General features: G+C 42.6%; 1 protein-coding gene across 1 annotated transcript in view; it reads right to left on the reverse strand.

The window, feature by feature from the left end:
- Window positions 1–964: 964 nt before the first annotated feature.
- ZNF622 (zinc finger protein 622) overlaps window positions 965–22,675 on the reverse strand; it is a 40,241-nt gene continuing 18,530 nt past the window's right edge. Inside the window, exon 8 of the transcript XR_013827539.1 lies at window positions 965–992. The gene's annotated coding sequence lies outside the window, so the exon portion shown is untranslated. The remainder of the gene's footprint in view (window positions 993–22,675) is intronic.

Raw genomic sequence — 22,675 nt, forward strand, 5'->3', positions numbered from 1 at the left:
CAATGGTTCAGAGGAAGGGACCCTGACCAAGGAATCAAAGATCCATGTTCCAGTCGTGTGATTTGGGCAGGGCACTTAGCCTCTGTGGGATTCTAGTTTCCTTTGTTATCTAATGGCAGACTTGGACAAAAATTTCTTTAAGTCCGTTCTAGCTGAAATGTGCAATGATTACGTGACCCACACCTTCTCTGCATCAGAAATGGGTACCTTCCTCTGCGGTGGGCTGACCCCTCAGGCACGAGATCTACACTTTGGGCTCCAAAATAACTGTAGTGAGCACTTACTGTTTTCGGCCTTTTAGCATCTGTATTAGTCAGGGTTCTCCAGAGAAGCGGAACCAGTAGGACATATCGAGATGTGTATATTAGAGGAGATTTATTACAGGAATTGGCTAACACACTTACAGAAGTCGAGAAGTCCCACAGTCTGCCAGCTGCAACTGGAGAACAGGAAAGCTGGTGGAATAATTCAGTCTGAGACCGGAGGCTGAGAACCAGAAGGCTGCATGTCCCAGCTCTAGAAAAGTGAGGAAACTCGTCTTCTGCTTTTTTGTTCTTTTCCAGCCCTTAGCGGATGGGATGATGCCCGCCCACACTGCTGAGGACAGATCGTCTTCACTCAGTCTACTGATTCAAAAGCTCATCTCTTCCAGAAACACCCTCGACAGACACACCCAGAAATAATGTTTGACCAGCTCTCTGGGCTTCCATCAGCCCAGCCTAGTTGACACATAACATTAGCCATCACAGCACCCATCACACCATGTTCAAGAATCTGTATTTGAAAGCCCTGGTTTTGTTTGAGGATTCACACACACACCCCTTCAGCAGTTCAGGTGGTTTGGATGAGTGCCCACTTCCCCTGCCAACCACTCAGAAGAATTCCATCATTTGGTCACCATGCTTGACGGGTCTGTACGAGTACCTAACTCAGGTGTGTTCAGTCAAAGTGGACCTTCCAACTTGAGAGGTGCACTGGGAAGAAGATTCCATCTGGGAAGATAGGAGTCTGATCAAGTTTCTAGAGCTAATTACCAGCCTATAAGAGATCTGAGGCAGAAAAGAACATATTAAGTTCTGTGGACTCTATAGGGAAAAGGACCTAGTTTCTCCAACAGAAGAAAATAGAGCAGAGAGAGTGAGAGAGAGAGGAAGGGAGGGAAGGAGTAGACAGCTATAAAGAGATCTAAAAAACTTATTACCCAATCAGGTGTATGGAACTAACTTGGGTACTGATTCAAATATGTAAAACAGTCAAGGAAATGTGAACTGACAGGATGTTTGACAATATTAAAGAATTGTTGTTAAAAATTTTAGATGTGACAATGATAGTACAGGTTTTTTTTGTTTTTTTTTTTTTTTGCTGTACGCGGGCCTCTCACTGCTGTGGCCTCTCCCGTTGCGGAGCACAGGCTCCGGACGCGCAGGCTCAGCGGCCATGGCTCACGGGCCCAGCCGCTCCGCGGCATGTGGGATCCTCCCGGACCGGGGCACGAACCCGTGTCTCCTGTGTCGGCAGGCGGACTCTCAACCACTGCGTCACCAGGGAAGCCCAGTACAGGTATTTTTTAAGACAATCTTTGTCCTTTGGAGATTCATACTGAAATATCTACATATGAAATAACATCTGGGACTTGTTTCAAAATAACTTGGGATGGGGAGGGGAGGGGAGGGGATAGATGAAGCAAAGTTTTCTGGGTGTCGATGACTGTTGAAGCTGGTGATGGGAAACCAGGATTCATTAGATCATTCTCCCTACTTTTAGATATACTTGAAAATTTGCATAAAATAATTTTTAAATAAAATCACATATATGCTTTCTAAACACAAAAACTCCACTTTTGAGAAATGACACAAATTATAGACAAAGATGTTTATTTTAAGATTATTTATAATGGAAAAAAAACTAAATGTTGAACCTCAGGTTAAGTAGATTATAGTAATTCCTTTCAATATAATGATATGCACCCTTCAGTTATGTCTAGGAATAGTTTTTAAAGACATGGGATATATTTATATAATATTAACTGAAATATATATCAAGACTATAATATTATCTCAAATAAGTGAAATGTATATCACATGAAAGATTGTATTTATTTCTAAAGAGGCTCATTACTGTGATTTTTGTTGAGGGGCATACGACCTTGTTAAAAGGGCAGGTTCTAGAGGGAGGTGGAGCCTCAGCTCAGCCACATACTAGACGTGACCTTGAGCCAATCACTTTACCTCCATGTTCTAATCTCTTAAATGGGTATAATCGTGATACCTATCTCAGAGGTTGTAAGATTTCAGTACATTGATTTATTTAAAACACCCACAACATAGTAAGTGCTTTACAAATGTTGGCTGTTACTACCGTTCACAGTATAGTGCATATAATACATGCTGATACTGGTTGCCTGAAAATTGATGCTTTACATGGAACGTATTTCTAATTTTCCAAAGCACCGTTGCCATGTTATTCTATTTTAAATAGAATAGAATTTAAATAAATATTTAAAATAGTCATTTGAAGATGAAAAGAAAGGGAATAAGAATTGAGATTGCTTAATAAAAATGTAAATCATAACTGACATCCACACGTAGACAAAAAGTGGCAAATAACTCATGTTCACCATCCCCCAAAAGCCCAGCAGGGCTAGAAAATGTCTGGGGTCAAAATGCAGGAGCTCGGGTCCAGCCAGGAGCACAGACAGAACAAAACTTCCCCCAGTTCCCTCCTAACAGAGGAAAGTTCAGAAGGAGTTCCTGCCACTGGAAGGGTAGTAACACCACTCAGCGCCCAGGAGAAACCCTTGCTATTGAGGGCTGTGTAGTTCTTCAGGAGGGAAACTACCTTTTGGAGGCACAGCTGATACATATTGGTTTGGCCTGACAGCGTCCAGCAGAAACTAAGGGGTGAGAATATTTGTAAATGCCCGTCTTTACCCTAAGTCATCCTGGTGATCATGGCAACGCACTTAGGAGTGAAATTCAAATGTGACCCATGGGCTTTAAGTGGCAATGGGTGAGAAAGTCCCAAGGACTGTCAGAGTGTGTACGTGGGCCTACAGAGGATGCCCCAAATGATCCAATGTTGTTCACAGGGCCAGACTGGTTCACACAGGTAGGCTGCTATGCTGACGTACCTGGGAGCTTTTGAATTTCTTTTGTACCAGAACGAGGAGGGGAAAGTTGCTGGTGCAAAAGCAAGAGGTGAGGATGAGATGGGGACAACATGGCAGTGCCCTCCCACATCTGCCCACCCACCCAAGTCCAGCCTTCTTGGGGCTAGATTTGAACCCCAAGAAGGAGGTCTTAGGTCAAAGCATGAGGTAGCTATGTTCAGGGACCGGGGGGCTCCTTACACAGAAAGCACCATTCCATTCACTTTACATACATAATGTCATTTAATTTTGACAGCAATCCCTGAGGTAGGTACAGCTATTATCCAGATTTTATAGATATGGAAACCGAGTCACAGAGAGGGTAAGCAGCTACCTCAAAGACACACAGTAAGACGTGCCGTCAAGATTCTAACACAGATGGTCAAACTCTTAACCACTGAGCCACACGGTCTCGGCTCCACAGGCAACGATGCTTTGGGGGCCCAGGTGACAGGAGACAACTTGCCCCCATCTTCCCAGGAACCCAGGGACATGAAGCAGAGCAGGATCTTGGAAAGGCCTTGGAGCAGGGACTGCAGGGGCCCCTTGACCAGGAGGGTGGAGCTGACAGGGTGAGCCAGAAGATGCTGCACACCTGGACACACCCGGACACGCCCAGGGTCCAGCAGGTCCTGGGTCTGCTCTGGAGACACCCTGTTGGAGCCAATGGGATTCAAGTTCCCAGCTCTTGAAGGAAATGGTCACGAAGAGGAGAAAGAGAAACCCCGTAGCACTTCCTTTACCCTTCCTCCACCCCTAGACCTTATCCTGGCCTGTCCTTCCTGGGTTAAGGTGGTGTCCTCAGTGCCTCAAATTACTGGCATAACATGGAGGGACTTAGCTATTACCAGAAACCCAGCCAACTACAGCATCTCAGAAACATACTGAGGATATCCACCAACTTCACTGAGCCCCCATGACTTAGAAACGCCCTCCGGGCTCCCAAACTGGAGTAGGGAAGCTGGCATTTGGAGGGATGGGAGCTGTGAAACGTGAAATGGTAGGATGCATTTACTACTAAAAAGAAGCAGAAGCAGCCGGGTCTCTATTGCTTCCTTGGAGCCCGGGTTTCCCGCCAAGTGTGTCGAATGTGCCTAATTGCAGCCACCAGCAGACCATGGGGTCCCCTGTGGCAGAGGGAGCTGGCAGGAGGCATCAGGGGAGAGCCAGCCCCACCCTCCCTGGGGACCCAGGTGACAGCGCCATCCAAATCTTGCTGCAATTAGGAGACACCAGCTCCCCCTCTGCAGGCTTCCTTGTGGCCACAAAGAAAACTAGCGCATTATTATTCTTCAGTCATCCTACAAGTTGCTGAGCCTTGAAAGCTCTAACAGAGGTGGCTGCCGGGGCAGCCCACGTTTAATTGCTTCACACATGGATCCCGTTTATGGGGCTTTTGCTCTGTATTTAATGCCACAGCTGGTGATGGATTTTCGCTGTTTGAATGTGCTCCGGTCCTCTGCACACTGCTTTATAACTGATGGGGGAAGATGTCCTCTCTTCGGCAAATTGTATCTGGCCTTTCCAGCCCAGTGGTAATTAATGTTTGTTCTCATCCAATGGGCAGATTCAAAGAAATACAGCTCTCATTAGCTCCCGCTCAATTAAGAAAAATTCTCCTCTGTCCCCATGACTCAAAAACTGCTGTCAAGCTGGAGCTGCTTGAATTACACAGCTGGGAGGACCAGGAGGGCATCCTAGCCACCTGTGGTGCTCCAGCCTCATCCCCATCAGCATCCAGACTCCTCCAATCTCCACCAGTGCCCCCCACCACGTCCATTCCACACCCACCTCCTAAGGACCCAGAAGGACAATAATAACTAGATAATAACTAATGTTTGTTGAGTGCTTACCATGTCCTAAACAATGCACATGGATCAGCTCATAAATGACACACATGAACCAGCTCTTAAAGGATGAATATGAATTTGCTCATAAATGATGCAGATGAATTAGCTCATTTAGGCATGGTCACATATCTATGATGCCAGGAACTCAAGAGTTGAACAAGAACTTTCTTTTTTTTTTTTTAAGATTATATGTTTAGGGGCTTCTCTGGTGGTGCAGTGGTTAAGAATCCGCCTGCTAATGCAAGGGACACGGGTTCGAGCCCTAGGCCGGGAAGATCCCACATGACGTGGAGCAACTAAACCTACACGCCACAACTACTGAGTCTGTGCTCTAGAGCCCGCGACCCACAACTACTGAAGACCTTGGGCCACAGCTACTGAAGCCCATGCAGCTGGAGCCCATGCTCCACAACAAGAGAAGCCACCGCAATGAGAAACCCGTGCACCACAACAAAGAGTAGCCCCCACTCACCGCAACTAGAGAAAGCATGTGCACAGCAACAAAGACCCAATGCAGCCATAAAATAAATAAATAAATAAATAAAAATTTTTTAAAAGGCTATATGTTTATATTCTTCCTTACAGATTGTGTTTGACGGAGCTGGAGGAATCAGGCTCCCTGACTTCAGACTATACTACAAAGCTACAGTAATCAAGACAGTGTGGTACTGGCACAAAAACAGAAATATAGATCAGTGGAACAGGATAGAAAGCCCAGAGGTAAACCCACGCACATATGGTCACCTTATCTTTGATAAAGGAGGCAAGAATATACAGTGGAGAAAAGACAGCCTCTTCAATAAGTGGTGCTGGGAAAACTGGACAGCTGCATGTAAAAGAATGAAATTAGAACACTCCCTAATACCATACACAAAAGTAAACTAAAAATGGATTAAAGACCTAAATGTAAGGCCAGACACTATCAAACTCTTAGAGGAAAACATAGGCAGAACACTCTAGGACATAAATCACAGCAAGATCCTTTTTGACCCACCTCCTAGAGAAGTGGAAATAAAAACAAAAATAAACAAATGGGACCTAATGAAAGTTAAAAGCTTTGCACAGCAAAGGAAACCATAAACAAGATGAAAAGACAACCCTCAGAATGGGAGAAAATAGTTGCAAATGAAGCAACTGACAAACGATTAATCTCCAAAATTTACAAGCAGCTCATGCAGCTCAATAACAAAAAAATGAAAAACCCAATCCAAAAATGGGCAGAAGACCTAAACAGACATTTCTCCAAAGAAGATATACAGACAGCCAACAAACACATGAAAGAATGCTCAACATCACTAATCATTAGAGAAATGCAAATCAAAACTACAATGAGATATCATCTCACACTGGTCAGAATGGCCATCATCAAAAAATCTACAAAAAATAAATGCTGGAGAAGGTGTGGAGAAAAGGGAACCCTCTTGCACTGTTGGTGGGAATGTAAATTGATACAGCCACTATGGAGAACAGTATGGAGGTTCCATCAAAAACTAAAAATAGAACTACCATACGACCCAGCAATCCCACTACTGGGCATATACTCTGAGAAAACCATAATTCAAAAAGAGTCATGTACCACAATGTTCATTGCAGCTCTATTTACAATAGGCAGGTCATGGAAGCAACCTAAGTGTCCATCAACAGATGAATGGATAAAGAAGATGTGGCACATATATACAATGGAATATTACTCAGCCATAAAAAGGAACGAAATTGAGTTATTTGAAGTGAGGTGGATGGACCTAGAGTCGGTCATACAGAGTGAAGTAAGTCAGAAAGAGAAAAACAAATACCATATGCTAACACATATACATGGAATCTAAAAAACAAACCAAAAAAATGGTCATAAAGAACCTAGGGGCAGGACAGGAATAAAGACGCAGTTGTAGAGAATGGACTTGAGGATATGGGGAGGGGGAAGGGTAAGCTGTGACAAAGCAAGAGAGAGGCATGGACATATATACACTACCAAATGTAAAATAGATAGCTAGTGGGAAGCAGCTGCATAGCACAGGGAGATCAGCTCGGTGCTTTGTGTCCACCTAGAGGGGTGGGATAGGTAGGGTGGGAGGGAGGGAGATGCAAGAGGGAAGGATATGGGGATACATGTATATGCATCACTTTGTTATAAAGCAGAAACTAACACACCACTGTAAAGCAATTATACTCCAATAAAGATATTAAAATTAATTAATTAATTAAATTTAAAAAAAAAGATTGTGTTTGAAATAAAAAAAATATTGACTTTCTCATAGAGAACTTACAAATCTCCTAACATATGTTGGTGGTCTCCAGTGTCAGAATAACTCCTTATAACATAATAATATACTTTCATTCTCTCTACAACTTGAGGTGATATAAACAAAGACTAAATACTCTATTAATGAATTTGATTTTAGTTTAAATAAGGACTTCTTTCAATTATTCTTCTTTTCCCCATTTCTTTTCTTTTCTTTCTTTCACAATCCATGTATTTTTAAAATAATTTTTACTGGAGTATTGTTGCTTTACTGTGCAGCAAAGTGAATCAGGTATACGTATACATATATCCACTCTTTTTTAGTTTTCCTTCCTACTTAGGTCACCATAGAGCATTGAGTAGAGTTCCCTATGTTATACAGTAGGTTCTCATTAGTTATCTATTTTATATATAGTAGTGTATATATGTCAGTCCCAATCTCCCAGCTCATTCCACCACCACCCCCAGCCTTGGTAACTGTAAGTTTAAGAGTTGAACAAGAACTTGAATGAGTTCAACTTCTACTCCTGACACCTATGAGCTGAGTGGACACCAGGAGGAGACCTACATTTCTATAACTGATCAAAGCCAAACAGTCATCAGGTGAAGCTCTGGTGTTGCTGTCTCCATGAGCCAATTCCCTTCACTTTGTTCCCTTTCCTCAGGCTACACCCAGGCAGCCGACTCCCAAGTGCTGGTGAATGGACCAGGGGCAGGAGGAAAAAGGAGAGAATGGATAAGCCAAAATCCATCACCACCCTTGAAAATAATGCCTGTGATAGTATGTTTGTGCATCTGTAAGTTGGAGCTGAAAAGAACCAGTTGTAGGTGTGTATTAACTGGCAGGGCCTCTCTGCAGGAAAATTTGCTAATATTTCAGAATTTCAAATGCACGTACCCTTAGACCTAGCAATTCTACTTCTAGGAATTTATCCTAAAGAATGGAGGGAGGGGGATGTACAAGCGTATTTGTGGTCATATTGCCTGTACTAGCATGGGACTGGAAGCAATCTAGTTGAGGGACCGACTAAATAAATTATAGTATATTTATACAATGGAATTGTATATAGCTATAAAAAAGTAAAGGCAGCTTTAAATTCAAGTGGAACAATCTCCAAGATATTTTGTTAACTAGGAAAAAAGCAAGATGTTATTGGCATATTGTTTTAAAATATCCATACTCATTTGCTCATAGGTGAATAGAATACCTCTATAAGGAAATCAACAATGGGTAATAGGTACTGTGTCTGGGGAAGCTCCTAGGGTGGCTTGAGGTCAGGAGAGAGAGGGATGCTCATTTTCACCGTGTACCATTTTGCGTCTTGAATTTATGCCATAAGAGTGAGTAGGTGGGCCTCATTCAATCAGTTGAAGGCCTTAAGAGAAAAAGGTTGAGATTCCCCCTAAAAAGGAAGAGGGAGTTCTGCCTCAGGACTGCCTTCAGACTTGACTTAAGACTGCACCACCAACTCCCCCTGGGTCTCCAGCCCGCCATCCTGCCCTGAAGATGCCAGACTCACCGGCCTTCCACAATCGCATGCACAAATTCCTTAAAATTTGAGAGGTGCATGGGTTTTGTTTCCTTGGAGCACCCTGGGGTATTATCACACATCACAACACACATCACACCTGGTGTAGCCAATGCTAATCTCTTATTTCCAGGTGTGCGTATGTCCAGTCCAGCTCGCTAGGCTGTAAGGTCTCTGTGAGCAGGCACTGTGTCTCCATCATCAATGCATTTCTACCATTCAGTGGAGAACCTGCATCAGGAACAAGGGCTCACTAAAGATGTGTTGTTGAAGGAAGCAACACTTTTTGTGACAACAGTCCAGGGGCTAAATACTTGGGTTTGACTCCTTTACAGGTCAGCATCTAAATCAGCTCATTGATAAGGAGAACATAGAGGAAAAGAAAAGAAAAGAGAAAAAACAACCCTTCCCAGTTATTGCCAATTACCAGGACACTTCGTTTTACATGTTTCTTCTTACACGGACACCTAAAGACCTGTCCAAGGCAATTCACTGCTCAGAATCTATTGATCTGACCACGGTAGTCAAGTTTCCCTGATGTCAGACTTAGCCTACAAGGATTCAAAATTAAAATCAAGAATTCTCTTTTCCTTTTTTTTTTTGCGGTACGCGGGCCTCTCACTGTTCTGGCTTCTTCCGTTGTGGAGCACAGGCTCCGGACGCACAGGCTCAGCGGCCATGGCTCACGGGCCCAGCCGCTCCGCGGCATGTGGGATCTTCCCGGACTGGGGCACGAACCCGTGTCCCCTGCATCGGCAGGCGGACTCTCAACCACTGCGCCACCAGGGAAGCCCCAAGAATTCTCTTTTGAAATAAGATATACTTAAATAGAAAAAAATTATAAAGAAAAATGTTACCTAATAATATCATCCTCCCTTAAACCTCAGATCTGTAGAATTTCATCACCCATTTGAAAAGAAGAAATTATGACCCTTAACTACAACAGCAAAATATCATTCCTGAAAAGCAGATTGAATCCTAGATTAGAAACCTCTGCAGATATCTTCCACACAAGTTTTTATCATTTGCCCTAGTTTTAAAGGATTACAGATGAATTCACCCTTGACAAGTCACTCTGAATCGATCTGAATCCTCAGATGAATAAAGAACCCGTTGGTTTAGTTTTCTAATCAATAAGACCATTTTCAATGTGCACCAACACTGACAACTCTGTCCCATAGGAAAACTGATTTATAAGCATGTCAAATGGAGATTTTATTTTACTTCCTGTTTTTACTGCTCTGCCATCAGCTGTCAACCCAGAACCTACAAGCTGTCCCCTGGGAGCAAGCAGACAGAGATTATGAGGCCCTCAGAGGTCATCCTTGAAAGCAGGACACACTCAGCTTTGACCTGGTCTATTAAAATCAGTAGGACATGGCATAGAGAAAGAAAGCAGATGGCAGAGTGTAGGTACATCAGTATTTTTCTTAATTATAGAATTTGCATTCAATTCTATTAATGGACGAGTGGGTTAAATTGACCATGAGAGATACACAAAGTGTATTGGACAAAGCATATCCCATATGAATTTTCATCCACACTATAGGATGTATTGCATAGGCTTATTTTTCTTTTAACGAAGTTATCTTATTTCTTTCCATTCTAAGTTATGTGAAACAGTATAGTTCGAAGCATAAAGAAGAGAATACATGACCTGTAGTCCCACCATCAAAAGACACCACTACTGACATGTTAGCATATTTGATCACAATAGTTTCTCTATGTGTTTTTTATAAAATTGTGAATCCTGCTTTTTCCACTTAACACTATAATAAAATAGTTCTGTATGATATTATAAATTCCTCTTCCTTATAAGAGCTCTTATTATCCTTATGTTGTGAGATAAAGCCTTTTCTAGGTCCCCAGAACTAGTAAGGAATAGAGCTTGGATTCTAACCCTGATCTACCCACTTCTGAAGCCACTTTCTACTATGTTAAACCACCTTAAAAACAGTTATTCTGGGCTTCCCTGGTGGCGCAGTGGTTGAGAATCTGCCTGCCAATGCAGGGGACACGGGTTCGAGCCCTGGTCTGGGAAGATCCCACGTGCCGCGGAGCAACTAGGCCCGTGAGCCACAACTACTGAGCCTGCGCTCTAGAGCCTGTGCTCCGCAACAAGAGAGGCCGCCATAGTGAGAGGCCCGCGCACCGCGATGAAGAGTGGCCCCCTAAGGAAAAAAAAAAATGTCATGAAGAACCTAGGGGTAAGACGGGAATAAAGACGCAGACCTACTAGAGAATGGACTTGAGGACATGGGGAGGGGGAAGGGTAAGCTGGAACAAAGTGAGAGAGCGGCATGGACATATATACACTACCATATGTAAAATAGGTAGCTAGTGGGAAGCAGCCGCATAGCACAGGGAGGTCAGCTCAGTGCTTTGTGACCACCTAGAGGGGTGGGATAGGGAGGGTGGGAGGGAGGGAGACGCAAGAGGGAGGGAATATGGGGACATATGTATATGTATAGCTGATTCACTTTGTTATAAAGTAGAAACTAACACATCATTGTAAAGCAATTATACTCCAATAAAGATGTTTATATATATATACAGATAAGCCGAACTAGTGTCAAGAAATGCCTCTCCTCAAATAACTGGGTTGATAGACAGTTACCCGCTGGGTGTCCTGTATTCTTGAAGTTCATTTTCAAACTCAGTTTTCATTCTATTTTAACCTCATATTATTCTTTCAAGTAAAACTTCAAGTAAAAGACAGGTTAATTTTGATGAGTAACATATTTCACTTCATCAGATGCATTACTCAAATAAATTTGAAGAATTTCTTGGCTATAAGATGGTTGGAACACTAATCTTCCTTTTTGTTTTATTTCACTATTGTAAAAGTAAAGACCTTACATTCTGAATCCTATGACAAAATGCTAAATTAAGTCAGAAATACACAATTCTTTTTTTATGATAGAAATAACATGGGTAAACTGTCTTCTATTTCTTCACTAATATTTATCAATGCAGATGCGATGGATGAAATTATATGATAGAGATAAACACACAATGGGGGCCATCTTTGTTACTTTATTTCTGGTGTGTTTTACACAGCCAAAAATAAATAAATATTAAAAAAAACCAGTTATTCCTTTTGACCCAGTAAATTACCTTTTGAGGATCTATATGGAATATGAAATGTACAAGATGAGCCTGGGACGTCTTGAAATGCAGAAAAGCAAGAAACTATCAAAGACTAAATAGATCCTGTCAAAAGGAGGCCAACTTGTAAGAGATCCCATTAGCCAAAATAGCCCAGTATGACTATAAAAAGAATGATAATGACACTCAATTAAAATATTATATGTATAAAACTCATGAGTTCCTAAGGATACTTCTTTAAAAACTTACTAGTTGCCATTGGATGTTATAAGGGCACCACCTCATTGCTCGGAAATTGATAAATACATGGAAAGAATAAAGAATTGGTCTGCCTTTCCTACACAAACTCTGTTCCAGGGAAGCCAAAAAATTGATGAGAATAAATTATTCCTTATAGAAGAATTATGGCGAACTAACGCAGAAGAATGGCAATAAGAGATCTGCATTTCAATCCTTAATGAAACTCTGGATCTAAGCAATGGTTGTCAGTGGATCTTAAAATTATAGGTGAAATGTTCTTAAGAAACTCGCAGGACATTCTGACATACCCTGGATGGATCGGTGATGTTTCTGAAGCTGGGGCAACCAGACTTCATAAGCTCTTGATATGATTCTACAGGAAGTACACAGCATAAGAAATATTATGACCTAAATGGGAAAAGAAATTGAAAAAGAATAGATGCATGCATATGTATAACTGAATCACTTTGCTGTACACCTGCAACTAACGCAACATTGTTAATCAAGTATACTCCAATGTAAAATAAAAATTAAAAAAGAATAAAATAAAGTATTACTTTCTGAACTGATTCAAAATTCTGGCAAAGCACAATGAAAGGTTTTTATCTCCCCTCCAAAAAAAGAAAATTATTATGACCAAAAAAAATTTGAACTTTAATTAAATCTGGTCTCACTACCAGTTTACAGGAAATACAGAGGATAGAGGAAGAAGTTAAAAACATCACAGAAATACAATCATACAGTTCTAGAAATGGGCACAATTCTATAAAGGATGAATAATCTGATTTCTCCAACAAATTCAATGGCATGAGAGAGGAGGGGGGACCACGTAGAATAAAATAATTAAGAGATACACAACCATGCAGTTTATGAACGTTATTGATAGTTATTATCTGAATAGACCAACTGTAAAAGAAAAATTTGAGACAACTGGGGACATTTGAATACAGATTGGGTATTAGAATATTTAAGATATCGTTATTTGGGTGGTATAATAATATTCAGGTGGTTAAATTCTTTTAGTCTTACTACTTAAATGCATATAGTTTATGAGGAAAATGATGCAATGTCTGGTATTTCTTCAAATATTTCAAGAAAAAAAGGGGGGGTGGAAACAGGCAGGAGGAGTAGAGATGGGTAAATACACAAGACGTGCAAAATGTTGATAACTTTTGAAGCTGAGCACTGGGTACATGGGTGTTCATTATACTATTCTCTCTACCTTTGTGTATGTTTGGGAAATTCTCTAATACAAAAAAATTTAACACTAAAAAATGATGTTTAAGAGGACAGCAAAACACATAGAAATGAAATCCCATACATGCCAAGGTCTAGAAAGTCATGGAATAAATAAACTGAGGAAAAAAACTCTCACAAAAACCTGCTCCATGTACTGTATATTGATTTCTTATCTATATTTGAAATGGAATCACTGCAAATATTATCTGATTAGTTTTCAAATTGATAATTAAAAAAAAAAGATCGATCACTTTCTACGTTCTTTTGGGCACCTAACGCTACCACCATTTCAACAGAAAGAGCATAAAAACAATCAAGTTAAGAAAGAAATTCAGTGAATTAAAAGATCTATGACATGCCCCGGAGCTGCTGGGCCCACGAGCCATGGCCGCTGAGCCTACGCGTCCGGAGTCTGTGCTCCGCAACGGGAGAGGCCGCAACAGGGAGAGGCCCGCGTAACTCAAAAAAAAAAAAAAGAAAAGAAAAGATCTATGATATGCTCAGTGAACGTGTCTTTCTCTTTTCAAAGAAATAATTTGGAGATGGAAAGAAAAGATAAATTTGCAGATCAGTTGTCTGTGATTCTCTTTAAAGAGGTTAAGGTGATGATTGGACTTTTTTCCCAAAATCTGATGCTGAAGGTTCCAAGGTGAAGCAAAATTAATTGTGAGTGGAGGAAGGAAAAGTACAATCATAACAGCCCTTCTCTTCCAGGGAGACAGTGAAGCAAGCTAATAGCATTCAGGGGTTAAAAATAATTCCATTCACCATCTGTCCACACATTCTATATAATGACAGATGGAGATCTAATTTTTTTTGAAACGTACTACATTAAAAAATACTTCAGAAACATCTACCCAAACAGTGGATTAAAACTTGATTAAAAAATAAATAATTGAAGCACCAAAAGCTCATTGAAAGATGAGATGTTATGTGGAGATTGCCTTCCCATCGAAACAAAGCCCTTTGTGTTCAGCAAAATGTTTTCTGCTGAATGAAACTACTAAATATTTTAATTTTCAATTTGTAAGGGAAAATTATTTACTCTCACTCACGGGTCTGTTTTCACCCCAGAGTTACAACAGCTGGGAAAATGCGTTTGTAAGATGCCTAAACCAGGGCCCAGTCTTGGGAACCAGCTTCAGAGATGGAAGGTCCCATGCAGGGGCTTTTGCGGGGAGGTGCTCTCAGATACCCGCCATGAGGGCTGAAGGAGACAGGATGGGGCACAGGGAGAAGCTGAGCTCGGATGCAGTTGCAGAAGAAGCCTCAGCAAATACCACAGGGAGACAGGAAGTGGCCATGGTCCTTCAGAGGCCCCAGTGGAGGCAAGGGTGCCAGGCCTTTGTATCCTCACAGAGGCCCATCTCCGGATGCCACTGGAACTTGGCTGTAACCTTGACAAAGGTAGCACCTTTTGGCCAAGGGCCATTCCTGAGTGGGACTCACTGGTCAGTGCCTTTGCAGAGGTCAGAGCCAAGGCTTCTGACTGCTTGGGCAATGAATGCTTTCGTCCTGAAGGGGAGACCCCTAGATCCATTACAGTTCACCCCTCGAGCCCTCCGAATCCAGTTCCTTTGTAGAGTAATTTTGCCCCATCTGAGAATATCTCCCTGTGATTCTGGATGATCTCTTTTTCTGGGGAAACTTAGAAGCGGAAGGTTATTGGGATGTACTACAGTCGCCCCTGCCACTGCAGCTGGTACCGCCATCTCCCTCTTCAACTCTCCTTTTTAGAGTCCCCACACCCTCAGACAGCACTACGGCTAGTCAGAGTGGCTTACCTGGTGGGGTGACCCAGATTCTCATCCCTGAGGGCTCTGAGCGCTAGGTCACCTGGAGGACATGCCTGTGGTGTTAAATGGCCAGATTCAACCCATAGCTATGGTACTTGCTCACTTACCTTCAGACTTTGGCGAGGGGGTACCAAGGAACCGTCTAGTGCCTCACTGTGTGTGGATGTGGCTATAACTAGGCAGCAGCCGTAGCTTCGAGTTTAATGGAATTCTTGCCATGTCACTTGACGGAAGCATTCTCTCTCTGGAAACCAGGGCCTGAGACACTAACTGTGCAGTGGCAAGGAACACAGATTCCCCAAGCAGGTCATTGAGAACGATGCTTAAGTGGGTCAGGCCTACTTCCAATCCTTGTTTTATGGACCTATCAGTTCCACCTATTGGGAGCACAGCACGATATAACGGGCATTGATTTAACGCCAACCCATCCTCAAAGGGCATCATCTCCAGGCTGTCACCTTAGCTGTGTTTTCCAAAGTCTCTGTTAGGCAGCAGGCTTCTGGGTGGTGTGGTTTGGCGTAGGCAGGACCTGGTGGCTCTACAATGGGATTCTTGGTCCAGGGTTACATGATGTCCAATCCCATGCCAGTTTATCAAATAATCTATAAACTCACGGATGGCAGGGCTGACTGAATCCTTTAGGCAGGGAAGGCAAAGCAGTTTCTTGGAATATGTGTCAATTCTGGTCTAGATACTTCATTGCCACTTGCAGATGGAAAGGGGTCCCATGCAAGCAAGTTGCTAACAAGTAACTGGTTAGTCTCCTCAGGGGAGGATGCTGTATGGGGGCCTCAGTGTTGGATTCTGTGTTGGCAGTTTGGATATTTAGCGGTGGTAATAGATACACTAAGTCTGTTCTCAATTATCAGGATCCCGGTTTTAAATGGGGCAGAGTGTTGAATTCAATGGGGGCATGATGGGACCACAACCCTTGCAGTGTTGAGTGGTTGAGGTGACAGATATTCCTGCCGTTCCCCCCGAATGTGATACTGTTTTTTATTTACTCTCTCAACCGTAGTGGGAAAGTCTCAGGGTCCTCCATGTGGCTTTCTGCACTGCAATAGCTCACTCTACAAACAGAAGAAATAATGAAGAGATTCTGTCAACTACTAAGGACATCCACTTACTGATACATTCAGAGACTGAACAAATTGATCACCCCATGGATTCCTGGGGCAAAAGAACCCACTGTGAACAAGGCTGGGCCTGGATATCTTACTACCTACCCCTCATAAGACCCGAGGTTAGTAAAGAGCCATGATGAAACATAAAAATCTCTGAGCATCAATGGAGATTGTCTTGCCCAAGAGTCCCTGAAATATCTGGGAAACCACTGCAGAGTTATCCAAGGAAATGGTCACAGACCTTTGGGTAAAGACCAGGGAAATTATTACCGTAGGCACTGGCCTTGGTATAGCAGGATGCTTCAGGAAACCAACCTTTCCTTTCGGCAACATTTTAGGGGTTGAAGGACCGGCTCGGGTCTGGAAATTGGCTGTGACTTTTCAGTGGGGGGCTTGTTAGTTTTATCCTTGTTAGCTACCCCTCTACCTGCCCTTAACACCACCAGGCTCTATTGGTCATCTCCACGGCTCTCTGTGAGTGAGGGTCCCCTTGCCACTCTCATTATAATTGCATTCTCTTTCCTTCCAGTGTTTCATTTCTGCCACTCGACCCCTATCCATCTGGGATCTTATCGTCCTCTTTGTTCTCAGGGATCCCAGTTCTATATCAGCATCTTCTATAGCATCAGCCCTGACTGCAGAGGACAGTCTCATTGAGATTCTCAGGGAAGAGGATGCCCCTCTCACCAGCTCATTCCTTACGGCTTTGGTAAATGGAGTGTCCTCTGGGCACCCCTATGAAACACAGTGAACTGGTGGATTTTCCAGTCGTACAGAGTATATCCACCCTAGCGTGCCTGCTTCTTGGAGAATTTTGATCTCTTTCTCCAGTGTCTGCCAAGGCATTGCTCACATATCTCCTACACTTAGCGTGGTCATTGTTTTCCTAAGCTTCCAAGAGCCAGCCAAGAGAGTGTTAAACCCTATATATCAGGAGAGTTCTTTCATGTGGAGAAACTCTCCTTTATCCATCCTCCTTAATCCAGGCCCTTCAGAATTCAATCCCATAAGTACTCTTCCACTGCTGCTAGTATTTGTTGGCTAGGACCTTCATCTTCTTTAGTGTATTTTCTCTTTCCTCCCTTATCAGGACCAGCACTTCTCCTGTTGGGTCTTATTATGACTTGACTCTAGTTCAGAGGTCAGCAAACTCTCCCTATAAAGAGCCAGTAAATAGTGGTAAATGTTTTAGGCTCTGTTGCAACTATTCAAGTCTCTCACTGCGGCATGAAAGCAGCCATAGACAATATGTAACTGAATGGGCATAGCTGTGTTTCAATAAAACTTTATGTGCAGAAAAGCAGACTACAGGCTGCACTTGACCCATAGGCTGTACTTGCTGATCCCCATGCTAGATAGTGCCCCTAACTCCATCCCTAGTGTCGAAGGATAGAGTTAGGGGCGGACCCTGAGTTGGGAGCATGTTGTCTTACGCTGCTGATGAAGAGGCTTCTGCCTCATCTTCAAGCAAGGGGGCAGCAATAGTTTCTCATAGGGAAGAGTAGGCCCAGAGGGTTCAAGGGCATTTAACGGTTCGAGGTATTTAACAGTGCATGGACACAGATGTCTGCATCCCAAGTCTCAGCATCTCATTTACTCCCAGTTAGGGCCTTGACCTTGGTACAGCAGACTTGCTGGCGTTGAAAATGCAAACTTCTCTGGAGCTCTGCTGGCCTTCCAATTAAGTCCAAGGTTGAATTCTGGCATTTTTTTCTGCCTCTGGCTGCAAGAGGGGAGAGTCTCTTTATAAGCTTCCATAGCCCTTTGGCTTTCACACTTTGACTTAGATTGGTGATTAATCACTCCAGCCTTTCACTGTCTTTCTCTAAGTCATTTTATAGCACTCAGCAAAGCCATCCAATTCCACTGTCCCTACAATCACCACTTCCCTTGAATGTCTCAGATGCCCAGATCCTGCACCCATCTATGCATTCCCTCCCAGCTGTCTCGCCACTAACAATTGCAGGGCTACAGTGCTGGGGGCTAACAGGACTCCACCCACCCCCAGAGATGGTGCCCTCATTGACTGCAGCCAGCTGGTGACCCAGCACCAGATCCCATGTAAGAGCCTCCTTCCTTGGGCCTTTCCTGCCACCATTGCTTTTAGTTATTCTTCCCTGAAAACAAACTTTGAGATGGAGATTTACTTTCAGGGCTTTTTACTGGGGAGTGCTTTGGGGATCTATACCTATAAGCAAGTGAGAGAAAAAGGAATCCACATAGGGAGAAGTTGAACTATGAGGCAGTTGCAATAAAGGCCTTAAGCAGTCCCATGGAAAGCGCTGGAGCTGGGAAAGCTGTCAGAGTTGTCCTGATCTAGGCAAGGGGACCAGCCACTGGATGCAGAGGGGGTGTGGCCTTGGGCAGGGCAGCTTCCTTCTGCTAAGGGCTGCTCCCGGAGAGGGGCTCATCAGCGAGGCATCAAAGGCCAGCTCTCCTGACATGTGGGTGAACGAGTGCCTCAGTCCTGGAGGGGTGATTAGGCAGCACACCACAGCATCCACTACAACACAGATCTGAGTGGTCGAGTTGGTGTATCCACGGTAACGAAATTAGATAGGCATCCATGAGCCCAGGTTTACTGTCACATCCTCGTTACCAGGGATCTTGGGAGAAGCCCTGGGTTCAGCTAAATGTTGTGATTGTAATTGTTGTTCCTAAAAGACTCTAGATAATGAAGGCAACGAAGTTTCAGTGTTTTACTGTCCATACAAACATTAAAATCCACTTTTGAAGGGTAACATAACAACAAGAAAGAAAGAAAGAAAGGGAGAGAGAGACAGAGAGAGAAGGGAGGAAGGAAGACAGCAAGGAAGGAAGGAGACGGAAGGAAGGAAGGAAGGGAGATTAAAGGAGAAAAATCAAGTCCTCCCAACTCACTGCAGCAGCCATATCTACTTAAATAAAAATCAGTAGTTTAAAAAGTTAGCCTTTTAACAAATACTTGCTGCATTTTGACACGGTTGAGGAGGGGACATTTTAATACCACGATGCTGACAGTGGCAAACTTAAAGACATCCAATATACTTTCAAATGTATAGATGTATTTAAGTAAGAATCAATGGAACAGAGTGCTTACTTTGTTGGCATGTACGATGTCCAAATAAATGAAATTTATTTCCCTCTAAACTCGGAATAATAATGTAGGTACAGGCTTAAAAAATCATTTTAAATTATTTTTTCTTTGAAGCTGCAAATTATAAAATCCGACAGAAAGCAATGGTGAAGTGGTTTCTCAAGATCCCCAAGCTGTCATGTATTTGTACAGTTTCAAATTCTGATGAATCCCTCAGACGTTTTCTTCCAAGTACCTGTAATCCTTTCATATTTTTCAACATTAATTCATAGCCAGAACTTTTATCTTCAAACAACTTCAGGGTCGATTTCTCCCTGAAATTCTGTAAATTAGAGATTATGAACCTGAAATAATCAGTTTGGGCTCTTGTTTACAGATGTTTTTAATGTGGCCTTGTGTGTAATTTCTATCTTTATGAGTGTAGTAGGTAAAGGGTTTTATCGGTATATATAACAGATCATCTCACCTTATCTTTATTCTTCAGGACATTGTGCTCCTGGCTAAGGTGGATTTTCAACAAATGAAATATAAACTTTTTCTGCATTCATTAAGTCATCTGTGACTGCCATTGGGTTCATTTTGAAACACACACATGGGCACACATACATACTCCACATGTCTAACTCCCTCACCCACCCAAATGTAATAAACATTTAGTCTTTTAATTACAGGCAACAGGCATGGACAGAAAGTCAGAGGCCACTGCTGCAAACCTGGGATCCTGTAAATCTGGTTGAAAGGCAAAAAGTAGCAAAGATCTTTCTGGATCCTGAGATGTCTGCTTCTTGGTCATGGAGTGGAGAGAATTGAATGAAATGGCACCGGCATGAACCCTAGCTTGGTGCTGACACAGTAACATTTGGTAAAGCCCACAATCTGTCCAAAAATGCCCAGAGCTCTGAACACTGAATGATGTTTTGTAAATCATGTGGCATCAAAACCTGGCCTGGGGGCTTCCCTGGTGGCGCAGTGGTTGAGAGTCCGCCTGCCGATGCAGGGGACACGGGTTCGTGCCCCGGTCTGGGAAGATCCCACATGCCACGGAGCAGCTGGGCCCGTGAGCCATGGCCACTGAGCCTGCGCGTCTGGAGCTTGCGCTCCGCAACGGGAGAGGCCACAAGAGTGAGAGGCCAGAGTACCGCAAAAAAACAAAAAAACAAAAAACCTGGCCTGAACAGACATGAGGCTACTTCTAGGCTTGGCGTGAGTGGAGTCGGAACTCTCTAGAAATAGGAATGTGTGACCCTTCTCCTTCCTTTCCTCGCCATCACTGGCCAATCTGAAATAAACGCTACCCTTTATAAAGGCATTCTCTGTGTGTCAGCACCTGTTTGGTACTTTGTCACCTAGCTTTTGGAATGGCTATAATGTCCCTGGAAGGGATACATGACCAGCCCTATTTCAGATGAAGAATCTGAGACACAGAGAAACAAGTAACTTAGTGAAAGTCAAGAAGCACCAGGTGCAGAACCTGGATGGCACCCCAGCCTCTGACCACACAGGTCCTACTCCTACTACACTCCAGACCCGGGTTTACGTGAGGACACTACTTCTTAAGGAAAGACATCTCCCCTGTGCACCGAAAGGCAGGAAAGTGTAGGGCAGTGGTCCTCAAAATGTGATCCAGGGACCCCTGCCTGTCACCAAGAACTTTTCAGGGGGGTTGCTATTTTCATAATAATATTAAGGTGTTATTTTCCCTTTTCACTCTTGTTCTCCCATCAGGTTACACGGAGTTTGCACCATCTACGTGATGTGTGTCATACAGCAGACTGGGTGCAGACGCAGAGAGGAAAATCCCATTGTCGTCTGTTCAAGCTGCATGTGAAAGACATTTGAAAAGGGGTAAAATAAATTCACTCTTAACACTGCAGTATTTGAAGGAATTATACTTATTTTCTTAAAAATGTATTAATGTTAATATGTGATGATTTTAGTATTTTTAAAAGGATTCACATTTAAATTTTTTCAGCCTTAATTCTTAACACATTTTATATCAATAAAGATACCCAACAAACCCAAAAGCTCTTTAGAGTCGTCACTGCTTTGGTCGAGCGTAAAGGGGTGTCAGTGCCTCAGTCTCCCCACTTGGATGAATGGGGATATTACCTACCTTGCATAGTTGTTTTGAGAACACAATGGTCTAACACATCTAAAAGTGCACACAGCACTGTCTGGCACATAAGAAGCTCTTTGTTTTAGCTTTTACTGTTATGAATTTTTACGTTATACATTTTTGTGTTTATATCATGAAAAACTCCCCCATGCTTCAAGATGAATAAAAAGAAGACACTACCAAATTATCCAAATAGATTTCATGCATTGAATTAGCAATAGGAAGGACATCTTGGAAGGACTGTTATGCTTCAAGCATAAATGTTATGAGAGTTTCTATTTACTGTCAATTTCATATTCCCATCGAACAGTACTAAGCATGATACAAATCTCTTCAGAAAATCTAAAATCCATCACTTTTATAGACAGAGTCTTGTTTTCCATATTTGCAGTTGCTGGATTTAGAAAAAGGATGATCTTGGTCAGGACAACATGTCTGAGACACATTACCCAAGGTGAAAATGGTACTTGCTGATGCAATACCAAATGTGGTCATTAATAATAGAATATCATGGAGTAACATAATAATGAATGCCTTAGATTTAAAGGTCTTATTCAATAGAATCAAAACTGTAGATTTCTTTAACAAATACAGATTTGATGTTTTAGTATAAACACTTTTAATATATTTGTAGGTCTATGCTAACTATAGGTGCATTCATTTCCTCCAAAGAAATGCATCCTGTTTACTCAGAAGATAGTTTGTACTAAAAGGTTGTTTGAAGGAGTTGAAAAAAGTTTGACTTTGCTGAGTAGTATAGTGAGTATCAAGCCCAGCATGGAGACAATTGTTTTCCCTTGCTGTCAATTACTGACGTGTTCCACAGGTGAGTCACATGACACCACCCCGAGCATCCAGGTTCTTGTATGTAACCCAGATGGGAGGGAAGAGGTGGGAGGTGGAAATTGATCTGGGTCAGTTCAATGTGTCACCAAAGTCTGAAATTCTATGACTCAAGCAGCACAGATGATAGCATAGGGATGTAGAGCAGCAAGACCCTGGCCAATTATGCCTGAGATTCCTGAGCTGTACAGTGGGAATAATAATCATATCTACTCGATAAGGATGTTGTAAAGATTAAGTAACATAAGTAAGGTATGTAAAGCCCTTGCCCTTGAAGTCATATCGACAGGAAAACTGCACCAAAAGTTGGCAAGTGGAAACCGAAATGCCAACTGTGCAAAACAGGTGATGGTATAATGGTAGCATG

The sequence above is a fragment of the Stenella coeruleoalba genome (genome assembly GCF_951394435.1).
Source record: "Stenella coeruleoalba genome assembly, chromosome: 3".
Lineage (NCBI taxonomy): Eukaryota > Metazoa > Chordata > Mammalia > Artiodactyla > Delphinidae > Stenella > Stenella coeruleoalba.